Below are 24,130 nucleotides of genomic sequence, written 5' to 3'. Positions count from 1 at the left end.
TGTGGCTGTGGGGGAAGGACTCAGCAAAGAGGCAGTGGTCTCTGCCCACCTTTCTGTCTGAGAGAATGCTTTCCCCCAGCTCCTGCTTTGATGAGAGATACTTCAGTTCTGCCCTGTATGCCACTGGTGTGTTTCAAGCTGCTACCCTTGTGCTGGAGCTTAGAGAGAGTCTGAGTGAGCTCACGTGTGTGTTCTTGAAGGTTTTTTTTTTTTTTTTTTTTTTGCAGCCATTTGTTACAGGGATTTATCTTCCTGGCATTGGCACCCTGGGCTGGGGGCCCTGGTGTGGGGCTGGGACTCCTTGCTCCTGAGATATCCTTCCTGATTTTTATCCACCATACGTATATGTGGGACCAGCCCATCCCATATTCCCACCTGTTCTACCAGTCTGGGTGGTTGTGGTTTCTTTATTTCTATAGTTATCAGACTTCTATTCGACTTAGTTTCTGACAGTTCTGAGTGATTGTTCTATACTTCAGTTGTAATTTTGTGTAACAGGGTGCATCTGAAGAACTTGGCCAGTGTTTTAAAAACATTAAAACATTAAAACCTGCGTGGAGCCAGGGAGATGGGCATGACTTTGACCCATGTTGTAGTTGGGAGGCAGCTCCCCACCTCTGTTTATAGCACCTGCATGAGAGCTTGGAGGTGGTTTGCTCTACAAGATGGTGCCACACCTGCCCACACTCTCTATGGCAGCCAAAAAAGGCAGAAAATGTGGGAGCGCTAGCAGGTGTAGCCGATTGTAGGAGGAGTCAGAAATGGTGTTATAGAGCAGGATCCAGTCTGGCTTTAAACAAAAAGGCAGGCTGCCATATGGGATAGGGACAATGGGAGACAATGTAGGACACATGAGAGAACTTGAGGGTCAATAAGGGGTGAAAGGACTCTCACCAGCCGGCCACGGGGAGATGCCATGTGGTTTTGGATTAAGAACTGGAGACTGCCAGGATACAGCTGAGGATGCTGGGAACCGCGGGAGACCTGCCTAGCTGAGCACAGATTACTCGGAGGAACCAGAAGAAGTGAGCTTCGGACTTCTCTTTTTTTCCTTCTGGAAGAAGGCACATCTGACTGGCATGCTCTAGGACTGGCCTGACTGGCCAAAGGAGGGAGGGCAGGAGAGTGTTTGTGAGAGTGTCTTTGTTTCTAAAGGAAGTGAGATTTAACAGCAGAATTCCACCATTATTTTAAACCTGTATAACTTTTAATTTAATAATTACTTTCTTTTTTACCAAACTCCGGCATTGAGAGCCATAGTTCCTAACACAGCAGTGGCTGGGCACAGAACCATAGAACAAAAGAACTTTGGTCGGGCAGGGCTTGTTTCTGTAGTAGTTGTGTGAGGAGGCCAGTGGTGGTGTTTACCTATGCTGACATCTTGACTGGAATTCCCCTGGAATCTTAATTACCTCTGAAAAACAGCCTAGTCTTTGTGACTAATCAGATTGTAACATCACACTGTATTCACAAACCCTATTCAAATTTAAGGGGAGAGGACTGTACAGGTGTACACCAGGGCATGGGAATTTTGGTGGTCACTTTAGAACTCTGCCTACCATACCAACGTACCCCTAAAATATGTTGTAACTGCTACTTCATACTTTATTAAATTTAAACACTGCATATTAATTTTTAGTCCCTCTATTACTGATTTCCACGTTTGCTTAAAAAAATAGACTTACTTTACAGTTGCACTGAGACAGCCCTTTGCTTATCTCAAGATAGACTTGCAAGTCAATTTCTTTAAAGATTTTATTCATAGAGAGGAGGAGAGAATATTCAAAATTATTGAGTGGAATCTAGGACCAATTTTTTAATTGATAACTTACACTTGAAATAATGAGTTAGAAATCTAATTTCTATATGACCAAGTCTGTGGGAAACTTCTGCATGAGTTCTTCTGAAACCAAATATCAGCAGTTTCATCCAGAAGGGAATCATGTCTTTATACAAGTAGAAATATATTGGGAGCTTGTTACTGGATGTTTTTTGGCCCCCAAATAACTGCTCATTTGAATTTTCTTTCTCCTGCCTCTTCATATTATTTGATTTTATTAAAGCTTTACATAAATATGTTCTTGGAGCCTTATTTTTCAAAATTATCTATACCTGGAAATCCCTGGAATACTTAAACACTCATTTTCATTTCTGTAATTTTTGACCTTTAAAATGTTTTCTCTTTAGATCATAGTACAGTGTAAGGAAGCTTTCTTTAAATAACTGAGTGCAAATATTTTCAGTTTTGTGGACCACTCTGTTGAAACTACTCAACTCTACCATAGTAGTTTAAAAGAAGACATAGCTAGTAGATAAATAAATGAAATGGCTGTGTTACAATAGAGCTTTACTTACAAAAACAGATAGACGGTGGGACACATTTGGTTTGCAGGTCATAGTTTGCCAACCCTTGTCAAAGGGTGTGAAATGAGACTATAGGCATCAACCCTATTCTCCACATTGCCTTATGCTTTTCTAGGTTATAGCATATGAATTGTAAATGTACTTATAAATTTTGTTGTACAAAAAAGTTTTGTTTTGTATTATCACTCTGTTTCAGTATAAAAGGTGAAAACCTATAAGGTAGATGTTATAGCCAAACTGCAAGATGTCCATCCACGATCCCTACCTTCTGGTGTACAAATATTTGTATAATTTCCTTCCACATTGTGTCAAGGGTGAACTGCGTGACAAGTGAAATACAGTGGAAATGACTGTGTGCCACTTCTGAGTCTAGATCATAAAAGACAGTATGGCTTCATCTTCTTTTCTCCCTCCCAAATCATTTGCTCTGGGGAAAGCCATGAGCAGCCCGGTTGAAAGGACCATGTGACAAGGAGTAAATCTTCATATGTATAGATGACAAGGAAATGTATTACTTCCAAAAGTTACCTGCTAAGCCTTCTTCCTTGAGGGCCTTCTGACTCTCCAGCCCTGGGAAAACCCTCAGATGACTACATAGCTCTAGCTGACAACTTGGCAGAAACCTCATGGGAAACCCTGAGCTAGATCCAGCCTGCTACATTAAGAATTCCTAACCCTCAAAAACTGTGTGATATAATAACTGATTGTTTTTTCAAGTTATTAAGTGTTCAAATAATACATTGCATAACAATAGATTAGAGAGTATTATGCTAAGTGAAATAAGCCAGTTGGAGAGAGACAAACACTACATGATGTCCCTTGCATGTGAAATCTATTGACAAAAATGAACTAAAAAACAAAATAGAAATGGGCTCACAAACACAGAGAACAGACTGGCAGCTGTCAGAAGGAAGGGAGCGTTAGGTGAGAAAGGTGAAGGAATTAAGCAAAACAACAACAACAAAAAGACCCTCATAGACAGACAGCAAACGGTGATTACCAAAAAGAAAGCACTTGAGGGGAGGTCGAAGAGGGTAAAGGAGGATAAATGATGGAAGGAGGTTTGGGGTGATGACTACACAACACAATACACAGATGATTTATTATAGAATTGTACCCCTGAAACCTGTTTAATTTCATTTTCCAATGTCACCCCAATAAATTCAATAACTTTAAAAAATAAATTGGCAAACCAGATCTAGCAATACATTAAAGATATGCACCATGATCAAGTGGGATTCATACCAGGGATGCAAGAATGGTACAATATTTGCAAATTAATAAATGTAATACATCATGTAACAATACAAAAGACAAAAACCACATGATCATATAAATAGGTGTGGAAAAAGCATTTGATGAAGTTCAGCACCCATTTATGGTAAAAATACTCAGAAAAGTGGTAATAGAGGGACAATACCTCAACACAATAAAGGTCATATATGAGATACTACAACCAAAATCATACTCAACAGGCAAAAACTAAAAGCTTTTCCACTAAGATCAGGCACAAGACAAGGGTGTCTGCTTTCACCACTTGTATTCAACAATATACTGGAAGTTCTGGTTACAGCGATCAGACAAGAAAAAGAAATAAATGGCATCCAAATTGGAAAAGGGGAAATAAAATTGTCAGTGTTTGCAGATGACATGATAGTATACATAGAAAACCCTATAGACTCCACCAAGAAACTATGTGACCTAATAAGTGAATTTGGCAAAATGGTGGGATACAAAGTGAAAATTCAGAAATCAAAGGCATTTTTGTATACCAACAATGAAATATCAGAAACAGATATTAGGGGAAAAAAACCATTTACTATAGCAAGAAGAAAAATAAAGTACTTAGGAATAAACTTAACTAAGGAAGTAAAAGACCTGTACTCAGAAAACTACAGAACACTGTAGAAAGTCATTAAGGAAGACACAAACAAATGGAAACATATACCACGTTCATGGATTGGAAGAATTAACATCATTAAAATGTCCATACTACGCACAGCAATCTGTAGATTCAACCCAATTCCTATCAAAATAACAATGATATATTTCACAAATATAGAACTGTTGGGAACTGTCCCATTTTGTGTCAGGAACTGTAGCCTTTCCGACAGGTGAGAGGTCTCTAAGGCTGGAGCTAAGCAAGGAGGCCTCGGAAAATAGGCCACTGAGGAGACAAATCCTGTCCTCTTGGAAGGGCCCAGCCCCTGTCTCCCTCACATTACCCTCCTTGGTCCTGCAGGATGGCTGGTTAGTCAATGACAGGTAAGACCCCTTGATGGCATGGGTAACTTAAGACAGGCAGAGCTGCATGGGCATCAGGAAAGAACTTGGGGGACACAGAGAAAGGACAAAAGAGCCTCATACCTTGGCTTTGATATGGCTGGGGTCCTCATTCTATCTGAAAGAAGTCTCCTTATCTCTTGGCAACTCTTCTCCCCCTTCCTGGCTCAACAATACTGGAGACAGCCTCAAACTGGATTGGGCAGTTCCCAGGAGAAATCAGGCCTAATTCCTTGAAGCATGGTTTGTTTTTCCCTTAAAAGCTATGATAACCAGCTCATGCTGGGAAGGAAATTTACATTATTCACAGACCCTGACCCTAAACCCTTTGGTGCTCTTATGTTTATGCTTTTATGTTTATTTGTCTCATCTTGGACCCATGTAAATCGGTGTGTTCTTGCCATTTGTTTTCTTCAAAACATCATTTATTCTCTGTAAACATCAACATATTGATGTAATGAGATCACCTGTACATTCCTACTACCCAGCCCCCATTGATAACCCTTTCAATAAAAGTCATTGGACACAGGGGCTTGGGGCATTTTCCACTAGAGGGAATTGCTACCCCTTTCCCTGGCAGATCAAGAAAAGTGTCTGGGATGACTTATTTTAATTCCCTACCTGTGATGACCTGGAATGTACTCTGCAGGACAGAGTCCTCCTTCCTCCTCAGCTGGCAACCAAACAGAGACCTTCAGGACCCGTGCCACCTCATAGAACAAATATTTCAAAAATTTATATGGAACCATAAATGACCCTGAATAGCCTCAGCAATTTTGAGAAAGAAGAAGAAAGTAGGAGGGATCATAATATCTGATATCAAACTATATTACAAGGCCACAGTAATCAAAACAGTCTGGTACTTGCATAAGAACAGATACATAGATTAATGGAACAGAGTAGAGAGCCCAGAAATAAACCCATGTCTCTGTGGACAATTACTATTTGACAAAGTGGGCAAGAACATAAAATGGAGTAAAAATAGCCTCTTCAATAAATGGTGCTGGGAGATCTGGACAGGTACATGCTAAAAAATGAATCTAGACCCCCAACTTATACCATACACCAAAATAAATTCAGGATGAATAAAAGACTTAAATAGAAGTCGTGACACCATAGGAATCCTAGAGGAAAACATAGGCAGTAAAATTTCAGATATCCCATGAAGCAATATTTTCTCCAATACACCCCCTAGGGCAAAGGATATGAGGGAAAAAATAAACAAATGAGACTATATCAAACTAAAAGGCTTCTGCATGGCTACAGAAAACATTAGCAACAAAATGCAAAGGGAGCCAACCTATGGGAAAACATATTGGCCAATGATATCTTGGACAAGGGTTTGATCTCCAAAATATGTAAAGAACACATGACTCCACACCAGGAAGACAAACCAATTAAAACAACAGTCAAAAGAGCTGAACAGACACTTCTCCAAGGAGGACATACAGAAAGCCTACAGAACATGAAAAAATGCTCAACTTCACTAGCCATTAGAGAGATGCAAATTAAAACCACAGTGAGATATCACTTCACACCTGTCAGGGTGGCCATTGTTAATAAATAAAAAAACAAGTGCTGGTGAGGTTGTGGAGAAAAGGGAACCCAAGGACACTGTTGGTGGGAGTGCAGACTGGTGCTATTACTGTGGAAAACAGTACGGAATTTGCTCAAAAACTAAAAATAGAACTGCCTTTTCATCCAGTGATCCATTTGCTGGGATTATAACCTAAGAACCCTGAATCACCAATTCAAAAGAACCTATACACCTCAATGTTTGTAGCAGCACAATTTACAATAGCCAAGTGCTGGAAGCAACCTAAGCGCCCATCAATAAATGAGTGGATCAAAAAACTTTGTACATTTACACAATGGAATACTACACAGCAGAAAGAAAGAAAGAGCTACTACCCTTCATGACAGCATGGATGGAACTGGAGAGCATTATGCTAAGTGAAATAACCCAGGTGGTGAAAAACAAATACCATATGATCTCACCTATAAGTGGAATCTAATCAGCAAAGCAAGCAGGCAAGGAAAATATGACCAGCAACATCGAAAGAAAGAAAAAACCTTCGGGGATAGGAAGTAGAGAGGGAGGAGGGTAGTGGGAAGGGGAAAGGGAAGGGTCAGATCAAGGAACAGGTGTGAAGGACACATGGATGAAGCCAAGATGGGGAAGGATTGAGGAGGGGGAGGTGAGAGTGGGTGGGGCAGGGGAAAGTGGTGGCAGGTAAATGGAGACAAGTGTATTTGAAAAATTTAAAAAAAAAGAAATAAAAAAGAAAAGATCAGAGAAAGAGCAAAGCTGGTGTCTCCATTCAGTCAGACAAAGGGTCTGCAAAGGGTGTAGTTGACCGATTATCCTGGGTAAACCACAAACTTGCTTGCAAGCTTGTGGGCATTTTCCTGCAGCGTTCTTAGCAGAAGCTTCGTAAGAAAAGCACACACAGATTCATGTGTTGTGGCTTTTGTGAATGAAGTGAGCCCAGTAAAACTTTTGTAGGCTCTAAATTTTTAAAAAAATAATTATGTCAACGGAAGCATGACCAGCTTGATCTAAAAAGATAGAGTAAAAATACATACATACATAAAAGAGAACTTAGTTTCCCCAAAATATTTGTAAGCAGGAAGTAAACGATAAAATCTAAGAAGTTACAGACAAATGCCACCTTTTATTAAAAGGGAAGAATAATTCAGAGGGCAGAATGAAGACTCCAAAGGATGGATCCAAGAGTTATGGAGAGTTCTTTTAGGGCAAAAATGAGACTGAGTTGTAACCAAGTAAGTCACATCATTTGTTCAACAGGAATTCAGAACTGCTGTGAATCAGTGACAGTTTTATAATTTTCTCCTCTCCACCCTCCACAGGACTTTTGAATAAGAACATGTATAGAGTTTATCCTCCTTTGGATATTGGGTATGTGGGAGAAGAAAATGTAGTATTGTTAGTTTCACAGGTCTTCAGATTGAAAGGAAGTGTATTTAAGGAGCTAAAGTTAAGGAACTGCATGTGATGAGTTTCATTCATGTCCATATATGATCATAATGCACTACTAGACTTTGAACTGATGGTGTAATGGGATGAGATTTTACAGGTGTATATTTTTGCATGTGGGAAGGATATAAATCATTTGGGACTAAAGTTTAGATCCTCATAGTTAGTTTCTTACATGTTCTGATGATCTGCATCATGGGATTCAATCCATATGAAAAAATGAAATGCATTGTGTTAGGGTGGGTCAGTGTTACCAATGGAATATGGTAGAAGTCATGTATATCACTTTTGAGGCTAGGTCGTAAAAGACAGTGTGGCTTATGCCTTGCACTTTCTCAGATCAACTGAGTTGAGAGAAGCCAACTACCATGTCATGAGCAACCCTTTGGAGCGGGCCATGTGGTGAGGAACTGAGGACTTCTATGAACAGCCAGCAAGAAATTGAAGGCTCTTGCTGATAACCACATAAGTGAGCCTTCCTGGAGCAGCCTTTACAGCTAATGCTAAGCCTCCAGATAACTGCAATCCAGCCTGCATTTCCCCAGCAACCTTAGAACACATCTTGAGCCAGAAGGATCTCACTCAGCTGCTCCTGAATTCTCAATCCATAGAAGCTGTGTAATATAATAAATGGGATTTTTTGTTTGTTTTAGGTTGAAAAATTTGGAGTTAAGTTGTTGCTTATAGTAATTAACTAATAAATTTGTTTTACCATAATGACCCTATGGACAAAGGATATCTCAGATGCCAAAAGTAAGCTAAAATTATATCTCCTTCTTTGAGGTTCTGTTTTTATAACCCCTGTGAAATTAAAAGCAAAATCTCTATCAAATCTGAAACTTCTAAAGGTTCTTTTTAATTGAGATTAAACATACATAAAATGTATCTATCTTAAATTTACATTTAATTTTTTATCTATATTGACACTGATGCAAATGCTCTTAGTTTGAAATATAGACTATCTAATACCAAAATCAATATAGACTATCAAGCACCAAAAACCAAAGGAAAGGTAATACATTGTGATAAAATATGAACATTTATTAGCAAGATTTTTATGCATTATTGTAGTCAAGCAGTTGATAAGAAGACAAATCCTCCAATTAGAAAACTCAGAAAAAGCATAAACAGACACCTTTAAGCTTTCCTGTCGTGTTTCTCTATTCACAAGTGGACTATGGGTCTTTTTCTTCAACATGATCCACTTTCTCTGTGTGTGAGAGCATGAATTCTGCTGTTTTCTCAACTTTAAGAGAAATTCACTTAATATAACTGGATAATAATTTTCAAAAGCTTTTCAATTTTTCAAGTGTTCAAAAAAGGAAAATTGTCAAATTCTAAATATTAAAGACTGAAATTCTAAATAATGGAGTGACCTCATATGATTGAAGAAATGTAATTATTTTTGAGAAAAAAGAGTTATGAATGTGACTAAAAATCTGTATGCGTGGCAAATTCTCTTTAGGCATCTTTGTTTCATAGAGAATTTCTTTTACAAGAGTTTATATTGTGGAAAAGAGTCATGAACTGAGTTGTACTGAAAAAATTCCCATAAAGATAAATTGCATAACTATTCTTGAAATGGAAGAGGCCAAAAAGTGGCATCACAAGCATTACTTTTAAAGCTCTAGCTCCTAAAATATTAATTGATGATATATTATGATATTTAAATGTACATTGCAGAGAACTAGAAAGGAGGTATTGGTAGAAATGGATTACTTTCCTAATAGAAAGTATCTATATTTTTAAGTGTTAACATCCATTAACTGAGGGAACCATGTTGATCATTACAGCAAATATACCTGGTATTGTAATGTAACTAAAAGTCAGACTAATGAAAGTCCCCAGATCTAGTGATATGTTTATATATAAGGGCTTCTTGTGTGGTTGCATCAGAGAGCACTTATTTTCTGAGTCCATGCTTACCTATTAATTTCACAGACTGGACAAAGACAGTAGTGTATGCATTTATTGCTCCCTCTTTCTATTCTGTGTTGGATTATATAGCAAGGACCATCAAGAATTGTTATATTCAGACCTTTGTACCAAGAGTTATAACTCCTTCCTAGGAAAGATACTGCAATCTTCCTCTAAAAAGCAGGTATTTTCAAGATATTAATTTATTTTACTTAATATAGAGTATTTTAAAAATTGTTAAATAACATTTGATCAAAATAAATAGAAACATGAAAAATGATATTTATAAATAAAGAATTACAGATAGATAGATGAAAGATCTATAGATTGATTGATAAATAAATAGATGATAAGAAGGCAAACCAGAACAGATTTTAATATGTTTCCTTGATTCTGATAATCATTAGAAATGAGAACATTAAAAATATTTGGAAGGGAATACTTACTTCTCTATGGAAAGACATATGTAGAAAAATTTTTAAAAATCCTACTGGGAAAATATGCAAAAACCTTACCATTAAATTTGCATTTTCAGTCATACATGGAATAGCCATGCAAAGCTCCCTTTAAAAATTTTAGGACTCCTTTTGAGCTAGAATGTATTTGAAGAATGAAACATTCAGTTTGGCATCAAAGTTAAGTTGTTAGAATAATAAAGTGCTCAAATGAACTCTATAAATAACTGTTGCAATAGAAAAATCATTAAGATGTGGCTTATGCCATGAGTTTGTCCTAGTGAAGAAATAGCAGTATGAGCCAAAAAAAAAAAGAAAAAGAAAAAGAAAAAAGGTGACCATGTGTTGAAAGATAAATGTCAAAAACAAGGAGAGTTCATGGGAATGATGAGATGAATCCTTACAGAAAGATAAAAAATTTTTCTCTACAGAGGTAGAATTTAAGTCATATTTTAAATTATTACCTGACAATAATGGGAGAACCCAGGCAAACGGGCCTCTATTAAAAAGAAAAATTGAACCAGAAGCATGAAGTTCCACGAGAACATTTCATGATTAATGTGATACGATGCATATGGAGGTCGATGGTGTGGGACATAAAGGCCCAGGAAGGTGTAGGTTAAGTGAAACTAGGAGACTTTTTATAGCTTGGCTTAAAAAAAAACCCTTTTATTTATTATGCAATGATAATTATTAATTCAACTATGTCATCAATTTGTAATTTGGTACCATAATTTAAAAAGGATACTTAATTTGAGTGTAATCAGGAAATGAAATACCATAGCAGTTTGTTTCTAAATCTTTTATAAACTTTCAAGATCTTAAAATATATTCCTTAATTTGAAAGAAATTCCAAATTGCTTATTAACTGTAATCCAGATAACGGCTTCATACACCATTTATTGCAGTGATGGCATTTATATGGCCATTGAATCCATAATAAAGCTTTCATGCTATCTTCTGTAGATTTCTTTTTTTCAGAAATGAGAGAAGAAAAGGTGATTTACTCTGACATGCAAGTTCATTCTTCATCCCAGCTGCAGAGGAGGACACCTGAAATCTCTGAAAGTGAAGGGACTGTGTGCTGTGAACATCTAGTTTCGTAGCTTCCTCAATCTTATTTTATTGTTTTACTTGATACTTTAAAACCATGTCTGAACAATGTCTAAAAATGAACATAACAAATGCACAAAATTTCACACACAATGGAACTATAACAACCCCCAAATCTTAAATTACTCTACAACTGTGGAATACGGTAAATATGTGACGGATTGTCCATGGCCTTTGCCATAGATTAAATAAATGCATTTCAAGTGAGCAAATACACTTGCACAAGATTATTTAATTTACCATGTCTAGTATTTCCAAAGGAAGAATCACAATATTGAAAATTTTGAGAAATAAAGGCAATTAATCATTAGCTCACACCATCTGGGAATTTGTCGTTGTTTTATTTATTTAATTTAAAAAATTATGCCTGCCAGAGAAAGACAAATACCATACAATTTCACTTATATATGGAATCTAAAGAACAATAAAAATGAACAAACAAAGTAGAAACCAGCTCATAGAACAGAGAGCAGAGAGATGGGTGCCAGACGGGAGCAATGTTGGAGCCCTGGACGACAAAGTTGAAGGATTAACCACAAATAGGCAGTTAGAAAATAGTCACAGGATGAAAAGTACAGTATATGGAATATAGTCAATAATATTATAACAACTCTGTATGCTGCCTGGTGGGTACTTGAAATATCATGGGGAGCACTTTGTAAAATATATGATTGTCTAACCACTATGCTGCACACCTGAAACTAATACAAAATAATATTGAATGTCAATGTAATCTAAAAATAAAATAAAAAATTACACGTGCCATCATTTAATACATAAAACACGTTCTTCACTCAACGTTTTGCCATTATTATGTTTCTATTTTATCACCAAAATTTTGTTTTCATTATTTATTAGCCATGTATGAGTGTATGCATTGGAGACAATAGTGTCATTTGGATATCGTTTTCTTTCATATATTAACATATAAATAGCACAGTGAGGCATACGTAACCTTCTGATGCAATCATCCTTTTGCTGAGGACTGAATTAATTATTTAAATTTTCACTTGTGTAAATATCTAAGTGAATGAACAATTTATACTTGATGCAGATGAATTAATTTAAAAATTTATTGTTCAAACTTTCAATCTCTATATCCTGTTTTCATGTTTTTTAAGCCTTGCGTCCCACATGCAAAAACCGGAGTGTGTATAGTATATGTGTTTTCTCAAAGTGTATGAAATTAGAAACCTCTCAAGGGTCAAGTACAGTTAATCAAGAATGACTATTAGGTTGTGACCAGTCTCGCATTCCATGATTGGTGCTTGTTCTGTGATAGAGTTGATGGTGCAATTAACACATAAAGACAAATTTTTGTTTTTACTTTTTTATTGAGATCTAGTGGACATACAATTAGTGTCAGGTGTACAACAAAATAATATGATGTTTGTATATATTGCAAAAAGTATTACGTCTAGTTACAATAGTTACAAATTTTTTTGTGTATAGGATAAAAACTTTTAAGATCTACTTATTCTCTTAGCAACTTTCAAATATGCAATACAGTAATAAATAAAGGGACCGACCTGTAGATTACATACTCATGACTTATTTTATAATTGGAAGTTTGTACATGTTCATCCCCCTCACCCATTTCACCTGCTCCCTTCTTCCCCCACTTTGCGAGCTTAAGTATTTTTTTAATTCTACACATGTAAGTGAGAGCACATGGTATTTGTATTTCCGTGTCATACTTAGCATAATGTCCTTAAATTCCATCCATGTTATCACAAATGGCAAGATTTTCTTCTTTGTTATGACTGAATAATATTCCTCTTTATATATCAATTTCATTACCCATTCACCTGTTGATGAACATTTGTTTTCACATCTTGACTATTGTCAATAAATGCTATACTGAAAATGGTGGTGCAGATATATTTTTGAGTTAGTGAATTTGTTTCCTCCAGATACATATGTAGTAGTGGAATTGCTGAATCATACAGCATTGGGTTTGCCAAAAAGTCTGTTTAGGTTTTCTGTGAAATAAAAGACACATCTTTCACTTTCTCCAATACCTTCATTGATTGGGTATTTTGAGTATGTCAGCTACCTCCCTCTATTGCCTTCCAGTGGGTAGAGGTCAGGGGTGCTACTAAGCATCTTCCAATGTGTGAGACAGCACCACAACAGAGAATTATTTGGTTATTTGGCCTAAATGTCAGTAATATCAAGAAACTTCATTAATCACTTTTGACACATTCAGTCAGTCACAACATCTTCTCCATACACTGCACAAATCTTTTTTTTTGCATTTCAATTGCATTTTTACCTTTCTGGAAGTAATAAAGCATAATAGACAAAAATGTTGCATATCTTCTTCCATCTTCTATATTAAAATACCTGCACAAAAGTTCACCAATTTTGATGATTTTTTTTAAAAATGCACACTGATATGACAACTGTCACAATATAATCTAACAAAATTGTTTTGTATTAAATTAAAGACAACTAAGCACTACTAGGACCATTGTATGGAAAAAACTAAATGTATTTTTGTCCAACCTATAGTTCTATTTGTAATTTTTGCTCTCTTCATACTTCTTTCCATAATAGCTTCCCCAAATTATATTTCCACCAACAGTGCATAAGAGTTGTCTCTTCCTTATATTCTTGCTAACACTTGTTATTTTAGATAGTAGCCATTTTAATAGGTATGAAGTAACATCCCATTGTGCTTTGGTTTGCATTTCCCTAGTGATTGAGCACCTTTTAATGCACCTCTTGGCCAGCTGTATGCTTCCTTTGGGAAAATGTCTATTAGATACTCTGCCAAAGTTTTTAAGTGGTTTATGGAATATATTTTACATTCTATTTTTATTTTTAATTTTATTGAATTTATTGGGTGATAGGTTCACAAAAAATACATATATCAAGTGTACAACTCAACAAAACTTCATCTGTACGCTATCTCTTGTGCCCATCGTTCCAAGCAAAGTCTTTTTCTCTTCCCATTTTCCCTGTGTCGCCTGCCTCCAACTACCACCACACCCCTTTACCATTGGCTATCAACCACACTGTTGTCTTTGTCAAGAATACACACACACACACACACACACACACATTTTTTTTTTTTGCTTAATCCCTGTGCCTTCTGTCATTCAGCCCCCAAGCATCCCTCCCCTCTAATAGGTGTCAGTCTGTTCCATGTCTCCATATCTCTGCTTTCATTTTGGTTTTCAGTTTATTTGTTCAGTAGATTTTAAATATAAATGAGGTCGTATAGCATTTGTCTTTCTTTGACTGGCTTATTTCACTTAGCATAATAATCTCCAGGTCCATTCATGCTGTTGCAAAAGGTAAGATTTCCTCTTTTAATACCGAAGAGTAGTATCCTATTGTGTAAATGTTCCATAGCTCTTTTACCTACTGATCCAGTGATGGACACTTGGGCTGTATCCAGGTCTTGGCTATTGTAATAATGCTGCTATGAACATAAGGGTACATGTATTATTTCTGATTGGTGTTTCCGGATTGTTAGGATATATTCCCAAAAGTGGGAACATTGGATCAAATGGTAATTCCACTTTTAATTTTTTGAGGGAACTCCATACTATTTTTAACAGTGGCTGCATGAGTCAGCATTTTCACCAATAGTGCATGAAGTTTCCCTTTTCTCCACATCCTCGCCAGCATGTTTTTTGATTTACTGATGATAACCATTCTGACAGCTGTGAGGTGATATCTCATTGTGGTTTTACTTTGCATCTCTCTGATGATGAAAGATATTGAGCCTTTTTATGTATCTCTTTTCTGCTCAATTTTTAATCAGATTTTTTTGCCCTTGAGTTGTATAAGTTCTTTTTATATTTTTATCAGATATGTAATATGCAAACCACAGTGGTTGGTTTCCTTCTTAATTTGTTAGTGGTTTCCTTTGCTGGTGCACAAGCTTTTTACTTTGATGGAGTCCCACTTTGTTTATTTATTTAGCCTTTGCTTTTATAGTGAAATTCAAATAATCATCACCAAGGAGCTTACCATGTATGATTTCTTGTACAAGTTTTTAGTTCTCAGGTCTTATGTTCAAGGCTAATCCACTTTTGAGTTAATTTTTGTATATGGTGTATAATAATGTTCCAGCTTCATTCTTTTGCATGTGGCTATCAAGTTTTCCCAGCATCATTTATTGAAAAGATTACTCCTCATCGTATATTCTTTGTTTCTTTATCATACATTAAATGACCACATATGCATGGGTTTATTTTTGGGATCTTTATTCTGTCTCACTGATCTATGTATCTGTATTTTGCCAGTACCATATTGTTTATATTACTGTGTAATATAGTTGGAAATCAGGGAGCATAATGCCTCTTTGTTCTTTTTCCTCAAGGTTACTTTGTTTATTTGTGTCTGTGGTTCATATAAATTTTAGGATTGCTTGTTCTATTTTTGTAATAAATTCCATTGGAATTTTGATAGGGATTGCATTGATCCTATAGATTGCTTTGGGTAGTATGGACTTTTTAACAATATTAACTCTTCAAATGCTTGAACACAAAAGTTGTATTTATTTGTGTCTTCAGTTTCTTTTGTAAATGACTCATAGTTTCCAGCGTACAGGTTTTTTACCTTTGCGGTTGAGTTAATTCCTAGGTATTTTATTCCTTCATATGCAAATGTAAATTGAATGGTTTTATTGATTTATCCTTCTCATAGTTTATTATTAACATATAGAATTGCAACACGTTTTTGTATATTGATTTTGTTCCTGAAACTTTACCAAATTCATTTATTGTTACTTACAAATTTTGGTTGAGTCTTAGATTTTTCTCTATATAAAATCATGTCATCTATAAATAGTCAGTTTTATTACTCCATTTCTGATTTGAATTTTTTTTATATATATTTTCTTGCCCAATTGCTTTGGCTGGGGCTACACTGAATGAAAGTGGTGAATGTGGGCATCCTCGTCTTGGTCTTGATCTTGGAGGTAAAGCTTTCAGCTCTTTATCATTGAGTATGAGGCTAGCTGTGGGCTTCTCTTAAATGGCATGTATTATGGTGAACTCACTCTATACCAACTTTGTTAAGAATTTTTATTTTCTATGAATCCTCAATTTTGTCAAATGCTTATTCTGCTTCTATTGAGATGATCATAGGTGGAAACATCCTTGCATACATGAAATAAATCCCACTTGATTATGCTGTATGATCATTTTAACATGTTGTTGAATTTTGTTTGATGATATTTTGCTGAGCATTTTGTATCTATATTTATCATTCAAAATAAATTTTAAAGATATTTTTCTTCTGATTGTTAAAAAGCAACATAAATGATGTTTAAAAGTTGGAAAGTTGAGCAAAGGGAAAATAGAAAAATTAAGTTAATACTAAATATCAAATATAAAATCCATTCAAATTTGAATGCATATTTTCAGTCATATACATACATAAGAGTGTACATCTAACATATCAAGATCATATATGCATTTCACAAATAAGATTTACCCAATATGAAAGCATTTCATATTTTTTCTAAGCTCCTGTTTTCATTGATATGTGACACAAATGTCAATTTATATTCATGTAAGCATTTATAAAAGTAGAATGTTATGTGTATGTATATGATTTCATAATTATTTTGTCTATATTTATTACTATGTTAACTATTTTTTAAAGCAATAAGTATCTTTTGTAAGATGATTATCAATGCCTCTGAAGAAAATATTCTATACTCAATTATGTAAATTTTCTTTTATTGATATTAACATTTTACTTTTTCTAATCATAATTGTATTATTGTAAACTATAACTTTAATTAATAATAATAATATAAAAACTTACAGTATTTCCTATGTTTGAATCTTTGTGTCTGTGGAATCTCTTTTCACTTTTTCTGGAGAATAATTATTTTCCTCCACCTCTAGCACCCAAGAGATAAGTAATCTCTTCATGGATTTGAACAGAGATGGAAAAACTCAGAGATCGGTTAACCTATTTTCACCTTTCTTCATCTTCATTTGGGGCTTAGATATTTGAATTTCATGTTTCTTATTTTTCCCATAATGATAACTAACATTCACTGAATATTTGTTAAATTCTAGGTAAAAAAAAAATTGATGTAGCTATACTACTCTTATCTCCTCTACCATTCTATTATGCTTTGTCTTTGTACCATTTTAACACATTACCATTATTTTAAAGGGTTTTTATGAATCAGAGATGAACTCATATGTTCAATATGCTATGTTTAATGGTAAGCCCTTGCTGTATTTTATTCAAAGTGGAAATTCCATGTCTAAATATTTTAGTTTTTTTCGTGGAAAAGTGCTTCCTATAGATTTTGCTAGTCTGGCATGGAATAATCTTGGTTCTGATTGCAAATCTTAGTATGTTTGAATTTTTCTGGTGTATCCATTCCCTGCCAACTGGGACATAGAAGCAGGCTTGAGATAACAAGAACACATGAGACACTTCCCTCATATAACACCTAAAAAGTCTAATTTCTTAAACAAATGGAAGCCTGTGCAATTAGAATAAAGTTAGAATGGAATTAAGGATTTCCTAAGGAGATTCTCAAGACTTTTTTTATATTTTTTTAGTGAAATCACACAATGCCAAGAATATCTGATTCTGCATCTAAAACATACCAATTTGAATTATGAATTCTTTCTAAATTTTAATTTCTACTTCTTGGTTTCCATGTCCTGTTTGACTTCATGGTTATATTACAACATAAATAGTTACTTATATCTTATGAAGCTTTATCTCTCATACTTTATACCTTATGTCTATGTTTTAGGCAGTCTTCTTGAAACCACTTGCTACTATTATGCATGAGGGATAATTTTAATCCAGTGAGTAACAGAGAGTTATGTGTCCCTCCAAAGCCGAGTCCAAATAGCTTGCCCACAACACATCCTATGCATTTTCTGGCCAGTCGTGTCTTAGCATAAAGAAATATGCAAAGGAACACAGCTGAGAAAACAAAAACAATACAAGAAATACTTATTTTTGTATTTTTCACAAGCTTGCTTGGGTATTTTATTCACAAGTTCCATGAATCCTACTCAAAAGTTTTGTCTTCTCTTTCTCCAATTCTCTTACAAGAATTGGATTCTCTTGAGCCTTTTCCATGCCAAAGACCACTAACCTAATATTTTGACTAACGCTAAGCACTCTAGCTTTTATGTGCCAATCACACCTCCTCCTCTATACACAAATTCATTTTAATACTTTATTATATAGGTCAATGTATGTAGTTACTTCTCTTTTTTATTTGTAGAGTTATTTTTCTACTGCACTTATTTAAAAAACAATTCTTTTTGTCATGGAGAGCCTGAAAATCAGACCAATATATAAATGTATTGTCTTAAAATAAAAGACAATTATTCCAGCTGTTAAGGAAAAAAATTTGGCATGGGTTTAGGTGGAAAACAAGGGAAAAATTACATATTAATGAGGTATTTACACTTACACAATAAATGAGGTACTTAAGAAAATTAATAAAGTCTTTTCCCAAGCAGGATAAGTAGAGTAAAACAAGTATACAGAATATAAAATCCTACCACTTGTCATGGTTTTCTATTATTCTATGCTGAGAATCGGAAGCATTCAAAAGGAGAGATTTCGAGAAGAGAAAAATCAGCAATGTAAAATTGTATCCATAAGCCAGCAGGATATCACAGACATGTCCCTAGCATGATCCTCAGTGACATTCTTGAGAGCAGCTTTACTATTAGCAGAGGCAAAGTCTAAAGTGGAGGTGATGAGGGAGACAAAAATATGTAGAAATAGGAATTAGTGAATTTAAATTGTTCTTTCAAAATTTTCAAAGGAGAAATGTGGGAGAGAGAGTTTGATAGCTAGAAAAGAAAACCCCTGTATAAGGAAAAGGGAATCAGCTTGTTTGTTTACTTTCTTGTCTTGTTTGAATCATGTTTATATCAGAGAGGTGAAAAATAGTTTTTAAAATAAGTGGAAGGGTTTATTTAAATGAGAGGACTAATCATGTACTAGAAAATGGAAATAAAAACTATATAAATGTCATCCAATAAGCAAAATAACAAAATACAGGTAGATTTGACTGTTTTAAGTAAATTCCATATGATCTCACCTATAAGTGGAACCTAACCAACAATACAAAGATGCAAGGAAAATAAGACCAGCAACACTGAAAGGAAAAGAAACCTACAGAGACAAGAGGGAAGGAGGGAGGGGGGGCAGGGGAAAAGGAAGGGAAGGGGAAAGTCAAGGAACATATAGCAAGGACTCATGGACAAAACTAAAGGGGAAGAGTTGAAGGAGGGAAGGAGGGAGGGGGCAAGGGAAAGTGGTGGGGGGTAGGCAGAGACAAATGTATTTGAAAAAATTAATTAATTAATTAAAAAATAATAATAATTGTAGAACTTCCATGTGATCCAGCAATTCCACTTTAGGGTATTTTTCTGAAGAAAATAAAAATGCTAAATTAACAATAAAAAATAAATAAATAAATAAATTCCAAAATTTTAGAAATGGTGTTTTCTAGGTTGTGAGGTTATTATTGTGTTTTCCAAATTTTCAACAATAAACATTTATATATTTTAAAATACAATTTAATATATTTTAAAATAGTGTAGCTTGTTAGTTCAAGTTCTTTGCCAATTTTTTAATTGAATTACTTGTCTTCCTGGTGTGGAGTCATGTGAGTTCTTTATATACCTTGGAGATCAAACCCTTGTCTGAGGTCTCATTGGCAAATATGTTTTCCCATAAGTTGGTTCCCTTCTTATTATTACTGTTTTCTATAGCCATGGAGAAGATTTTAATTTGATGTAGTCCCATTTGTTTGTACTTTCTTTTATATCCCTGACCCTAGGAGATATATCAGCAAAAATATTGCTGTGTGGGATATCTCAAATTTTACTGCCTGTGTTTTCCTCTAGGATTCTTATGGTTTCATGACTTATATTTAAATCTCTTATCCATCCTGAGTTTATTTTGCTGTATGGTGTGAGTTAGTGGTTTAGTTTCATTTTTTTGCATGGACTTGTCCAGATCTCCCAGCGAAATTTACTAAAGAGATTATTTTTACTTCATTTTACGCTCCTGCCTTTTTGTCAAATATTAATTGACCATATTGATATGGGTTTATTTCTGGGCTCTCTACTCTGTTCCATTGCTCTATGTGTCTGTTCTTATGTCAGTACCAGACTGTTTTGATTACAGTGGCCTTGTAATATAATTAAGAGGGCACACACACATAAGAAAGATGCTCAACATCATTAGCTATCAGAGAGATGCAAATTAAAACCATGATGAGATACCATTTCACAACAGTCAGAATGGCCACCATTAATAAATCAACAAACAAGTGCTGGTGAAGATGTGGGGAAAAGGGAATCCTGGTGCACTGTTGGTGGGAATGCAGACTAGTGCAGTCACTGTGGAAAACAGTACAGAATATCCTCAAAAACTAAAAATGCAACTGCCTTTTGACCCAGTGATCCCACTGCTGTGATTATACTCTAAAGATCCTGAAACACTAATTCAAAAAAACTTAATCACCCCAATGTTCATGGTAACATTATCTACAATAACCAAGTGCGGGAAACTGCCTAAGTGCCCATCAGTAATGAGTGGATCAAAAAATTGAGGTACCTTTACACAATGAGATATATGCAGCAGAAAGAAAGGACTCCTACCCTTTGTGACAGCATGGATGGAACTGGAGAGCATTATGCTAAGTGAAATAAGCCAGGGGGTGAAAGACTAATAAATGAACTCACCTATAAGTGTAACCTAATAAACAAAACAAACAAATGAGCAAAGTAGAACTAGGGACATGGAAATAAGGAACAAACTGACAGTGACCAGAGGGGAGGGAGGAGATGGATAACCTGAATAAATGGGAAGGATCTAGTCAAGGAACACATATAAAAGGCCCATGGTAATGGACAACGAGGTGGGGATTGTCAGAGGGAGCGGGGGAGAGAAATGGGGGAAATGTTGTGACAACTGTCATTGAACTACAGCAAGAAAAAAAAAGAAGCAAACATATGATAAAAAAATAAAATTAAATAGGATAGTTTGAATTTAAAGTAAGATATTGGTTTTTCCCTTAATGTTTTTATAGGAATAAACTTTTTCATGGACAGGTCTAAAAATATTTAAAATTTTTATTTCTTAATTTAATTTTTTAACTTTATTTTTATTATTGGCACTATTACAGATGTCTCCATTTTTACCCCCCTTTGCCCACCTCCCCTCTTTTCCTGCCCCACCCTCATCATGCCCACTCTGTTGTCTGTGTCCATGGGTCATGCATGTATCTTTTTTGGCTAGTTGCTTCACCTTTTTTTATCCATTCCACTCTCCCCACTTACCTCTTACTTCTCTCAGTGTGTTCCCTGTGAACACACCACTATTTCAATTTTGTTAGTTTATTTTTTTCACTAGATTCCACATGTGAGTGAGATCATATGGTATTTTCTTTTTCTGAATGGCTTATTTGACTTAGCATAATAATTTCCAAATTTTAAAGAGAAAAGCAAGAAATAACGTAAATACAGGTAGATCAATTCAGGAGTTAATATATTGCATATATGATAGGCTCATTATATTAAATTTTAAAAACATTAAAACCCCAGTGAGTAAAAATATATCAACAGATTATTCGCAGAAGAAATAAAAATAGTCAATATGTTCATTAAAGAGTTCAAATTCAAGTAGCTGAAGAAAATGTGAATTAAAACTTCTATCAACAATGTTTGCCTATAAAATTTCAAACTTGATAGTAACAATTTGATGACAAACTATATTGCAATATTTTTTATCATAGAAAAGACAGAAATTACCTCAATGTTTGAAAGGAGAATAATAGTAAAAACATTATGACGTATACATGAGAGTGAATATCATGTAATCAACTTAAAAACATTTATTAAAATGTAATGACACAGGTAAAGTAATAAAGCAATATAATGGTGATGTATATCTCAGTGAAATAATTAGTGATTGGATTTAAATTTATTGTGAATCATTTCTGATATTTTCAAACTTTATAAATTATTATATATAACTTTTAAATATTTTATTTTAAAATGAGTATAAATATTTCCTTCTTGCATTTGATATTAAGATTAATATCAAGACTATTACATCCAGAACAGCTTTACATAATGAATTGGTAGATGTGTAAAATAAAGTAGCCAGGTAAGGCCTATAGATATATATTGGAGCTTGATTATGAAAAACTCAAAAACTAAACAGACACAGATCATAAATACAAAGGACAGATTGATGGTCGCCAGAGGGGAGGGCGTTGGGGTCCTGGTTGAAAAAGGTTAAGGGATTGAGAAGTACAGATTGGTAGTTACACAATAGTTACAGGGATGGAAAGTACAGCATAGAAAATATAGTCAGTAATATTGTAATAAGTAACTATGGTGCCAGGTTGGTACTGGAAATGATCAAGGCGGACACTTTGCAAAGTCTGTGATTGTCTAACCACTATGCTGCAAATGTGAAACTAATACAAAATAATATTAAATGTGAACCATAGTTGAAAAAATTCAAAAATTGTGAATAAGCATACAAAAGCTATTGTTGAACCAATTTACTACTGATCTCTCTCTAATAGGCTGTTCTGCACCGCCATCTTCACTGAAGTTAATTTCAGCGGTTGTGTGGATTATCTGCTTGATGCTCCTTGTATCAATTGGAATCTTAGCCACAAAGTGTGCGTCTTTGTGATAGAAAAGAAGTCGGCTTGTTAATTGCTTGTGAAAAAGAATCTCTTTAAGATCTTTTTTTTTTTCCTAATGTAATTTCTTCAGCACCATTTAGTTATAGAGTTGGTCTTTGTACTAGAGGTGAAATTACTAACTATGTGTTTATATTGAACTTTTTTAACTTTGCCCCGAGGCTCATTCCTACCTACTCACCCACCTGAAGTAATAGGTCTTCTTTCTTTTGTTACCTGTTAACCTTTATCTGCTACTTAGACTTACACAAGGATTATGTCTGAGAAATTGCCCTCTGGTTTTTCCTATTCAGAATCAATTGCTCTATAATCTATGCTCTATATTTATTGTATAATTTATGTATTGCTATTCCCAATTACTATGTTCATTTCTGTCAGACTTGTATTATTTTTTGATTTGTCCATCTATGCCTCTCCAATTATATTGTGCTATTTAGATATCAATGATAATATACTTTTCTTACCTGTAGTCATACAATGAGTAAAATGCTTTGGACAACAGCAAATTTGCCTGTGGGTAAATGTGACAAACCAAACTGATATTTGTGATTTGGTCTTCAGTAACAGGATGACATTCAGGAAATCCCAATTCCACTCATGAAACAGACCAGAAGGGATTGATTTCAAACGCAACAGGTAATTAGGAAAAAAGGTTCTACTTTTTAAGAGTTAGAAAATAACTCTGTGTATTTATTTGTATACATACATAATAACTAATTAATTATATTACACAGAGATGCAGTATTAGATACCCAGAAACATAATTACTGAAAATCTGGTTGATTTGGAAGTTGTTGATAATGCTGATATATTAAAATTGTCCTCTTAGAATTACAGTGTCATAAGCTATGTTTTAGCCTTGTTGAACTTAGTTAACAGGGCAGCAATTTAAAATGGTGACTCTATTTGTCATATAATTTCTGCATTGCTTATCATTTATTTTCACAACTTAATCACATATTTCTATATATAAATGTACCAGTAGGAAACATTTAGACTCACTCTGATTTTTTATTTAGGTTGGAAATGTCAGCCTTTTGAAGACAACTGGCACCAACATGGGGAAAACTGCTATTTTGTTTCTAAGCATAAAATTGCTTGGATAGACTGTTAACTTCATTGTTCTACTTCGGGTTCAAGTTTTCTTAGATTATATACTGACACAGAGATGGTAAAAACATGTATATGTTTTTTAAATGTTAGTAAGCTTCTCTGGGAGTTAATTCTTGGGCTCTAGGCTTTCTGTCTTCTGAGATTACTGATTCAACACAGGGAAATTTATATAGTACACATCGCATTTTGCTAGTC

The sequence above is a fragment of the Pteronotus mesoamericanus genome, unplaced genomic scaffold (assembly GCF_021234165.1).
Source record: "Pteronotus mesoamericanus isolate MK-2021 breed Mesoamerican mustached bat unplaced genomic scaffold, CSHL_Meso_final scaffold_21, whole genome shotgun sequence".
Taxonomy (NCBI): Eukaryota; Metazoa; Chordata; class Mammalia; order Chiroptera; family Mormoopidae; genus Pteronotus; species Pteronotus mesoamericanus.
This window is presented reverse-complemented; position numbering follows the sequence as displayed.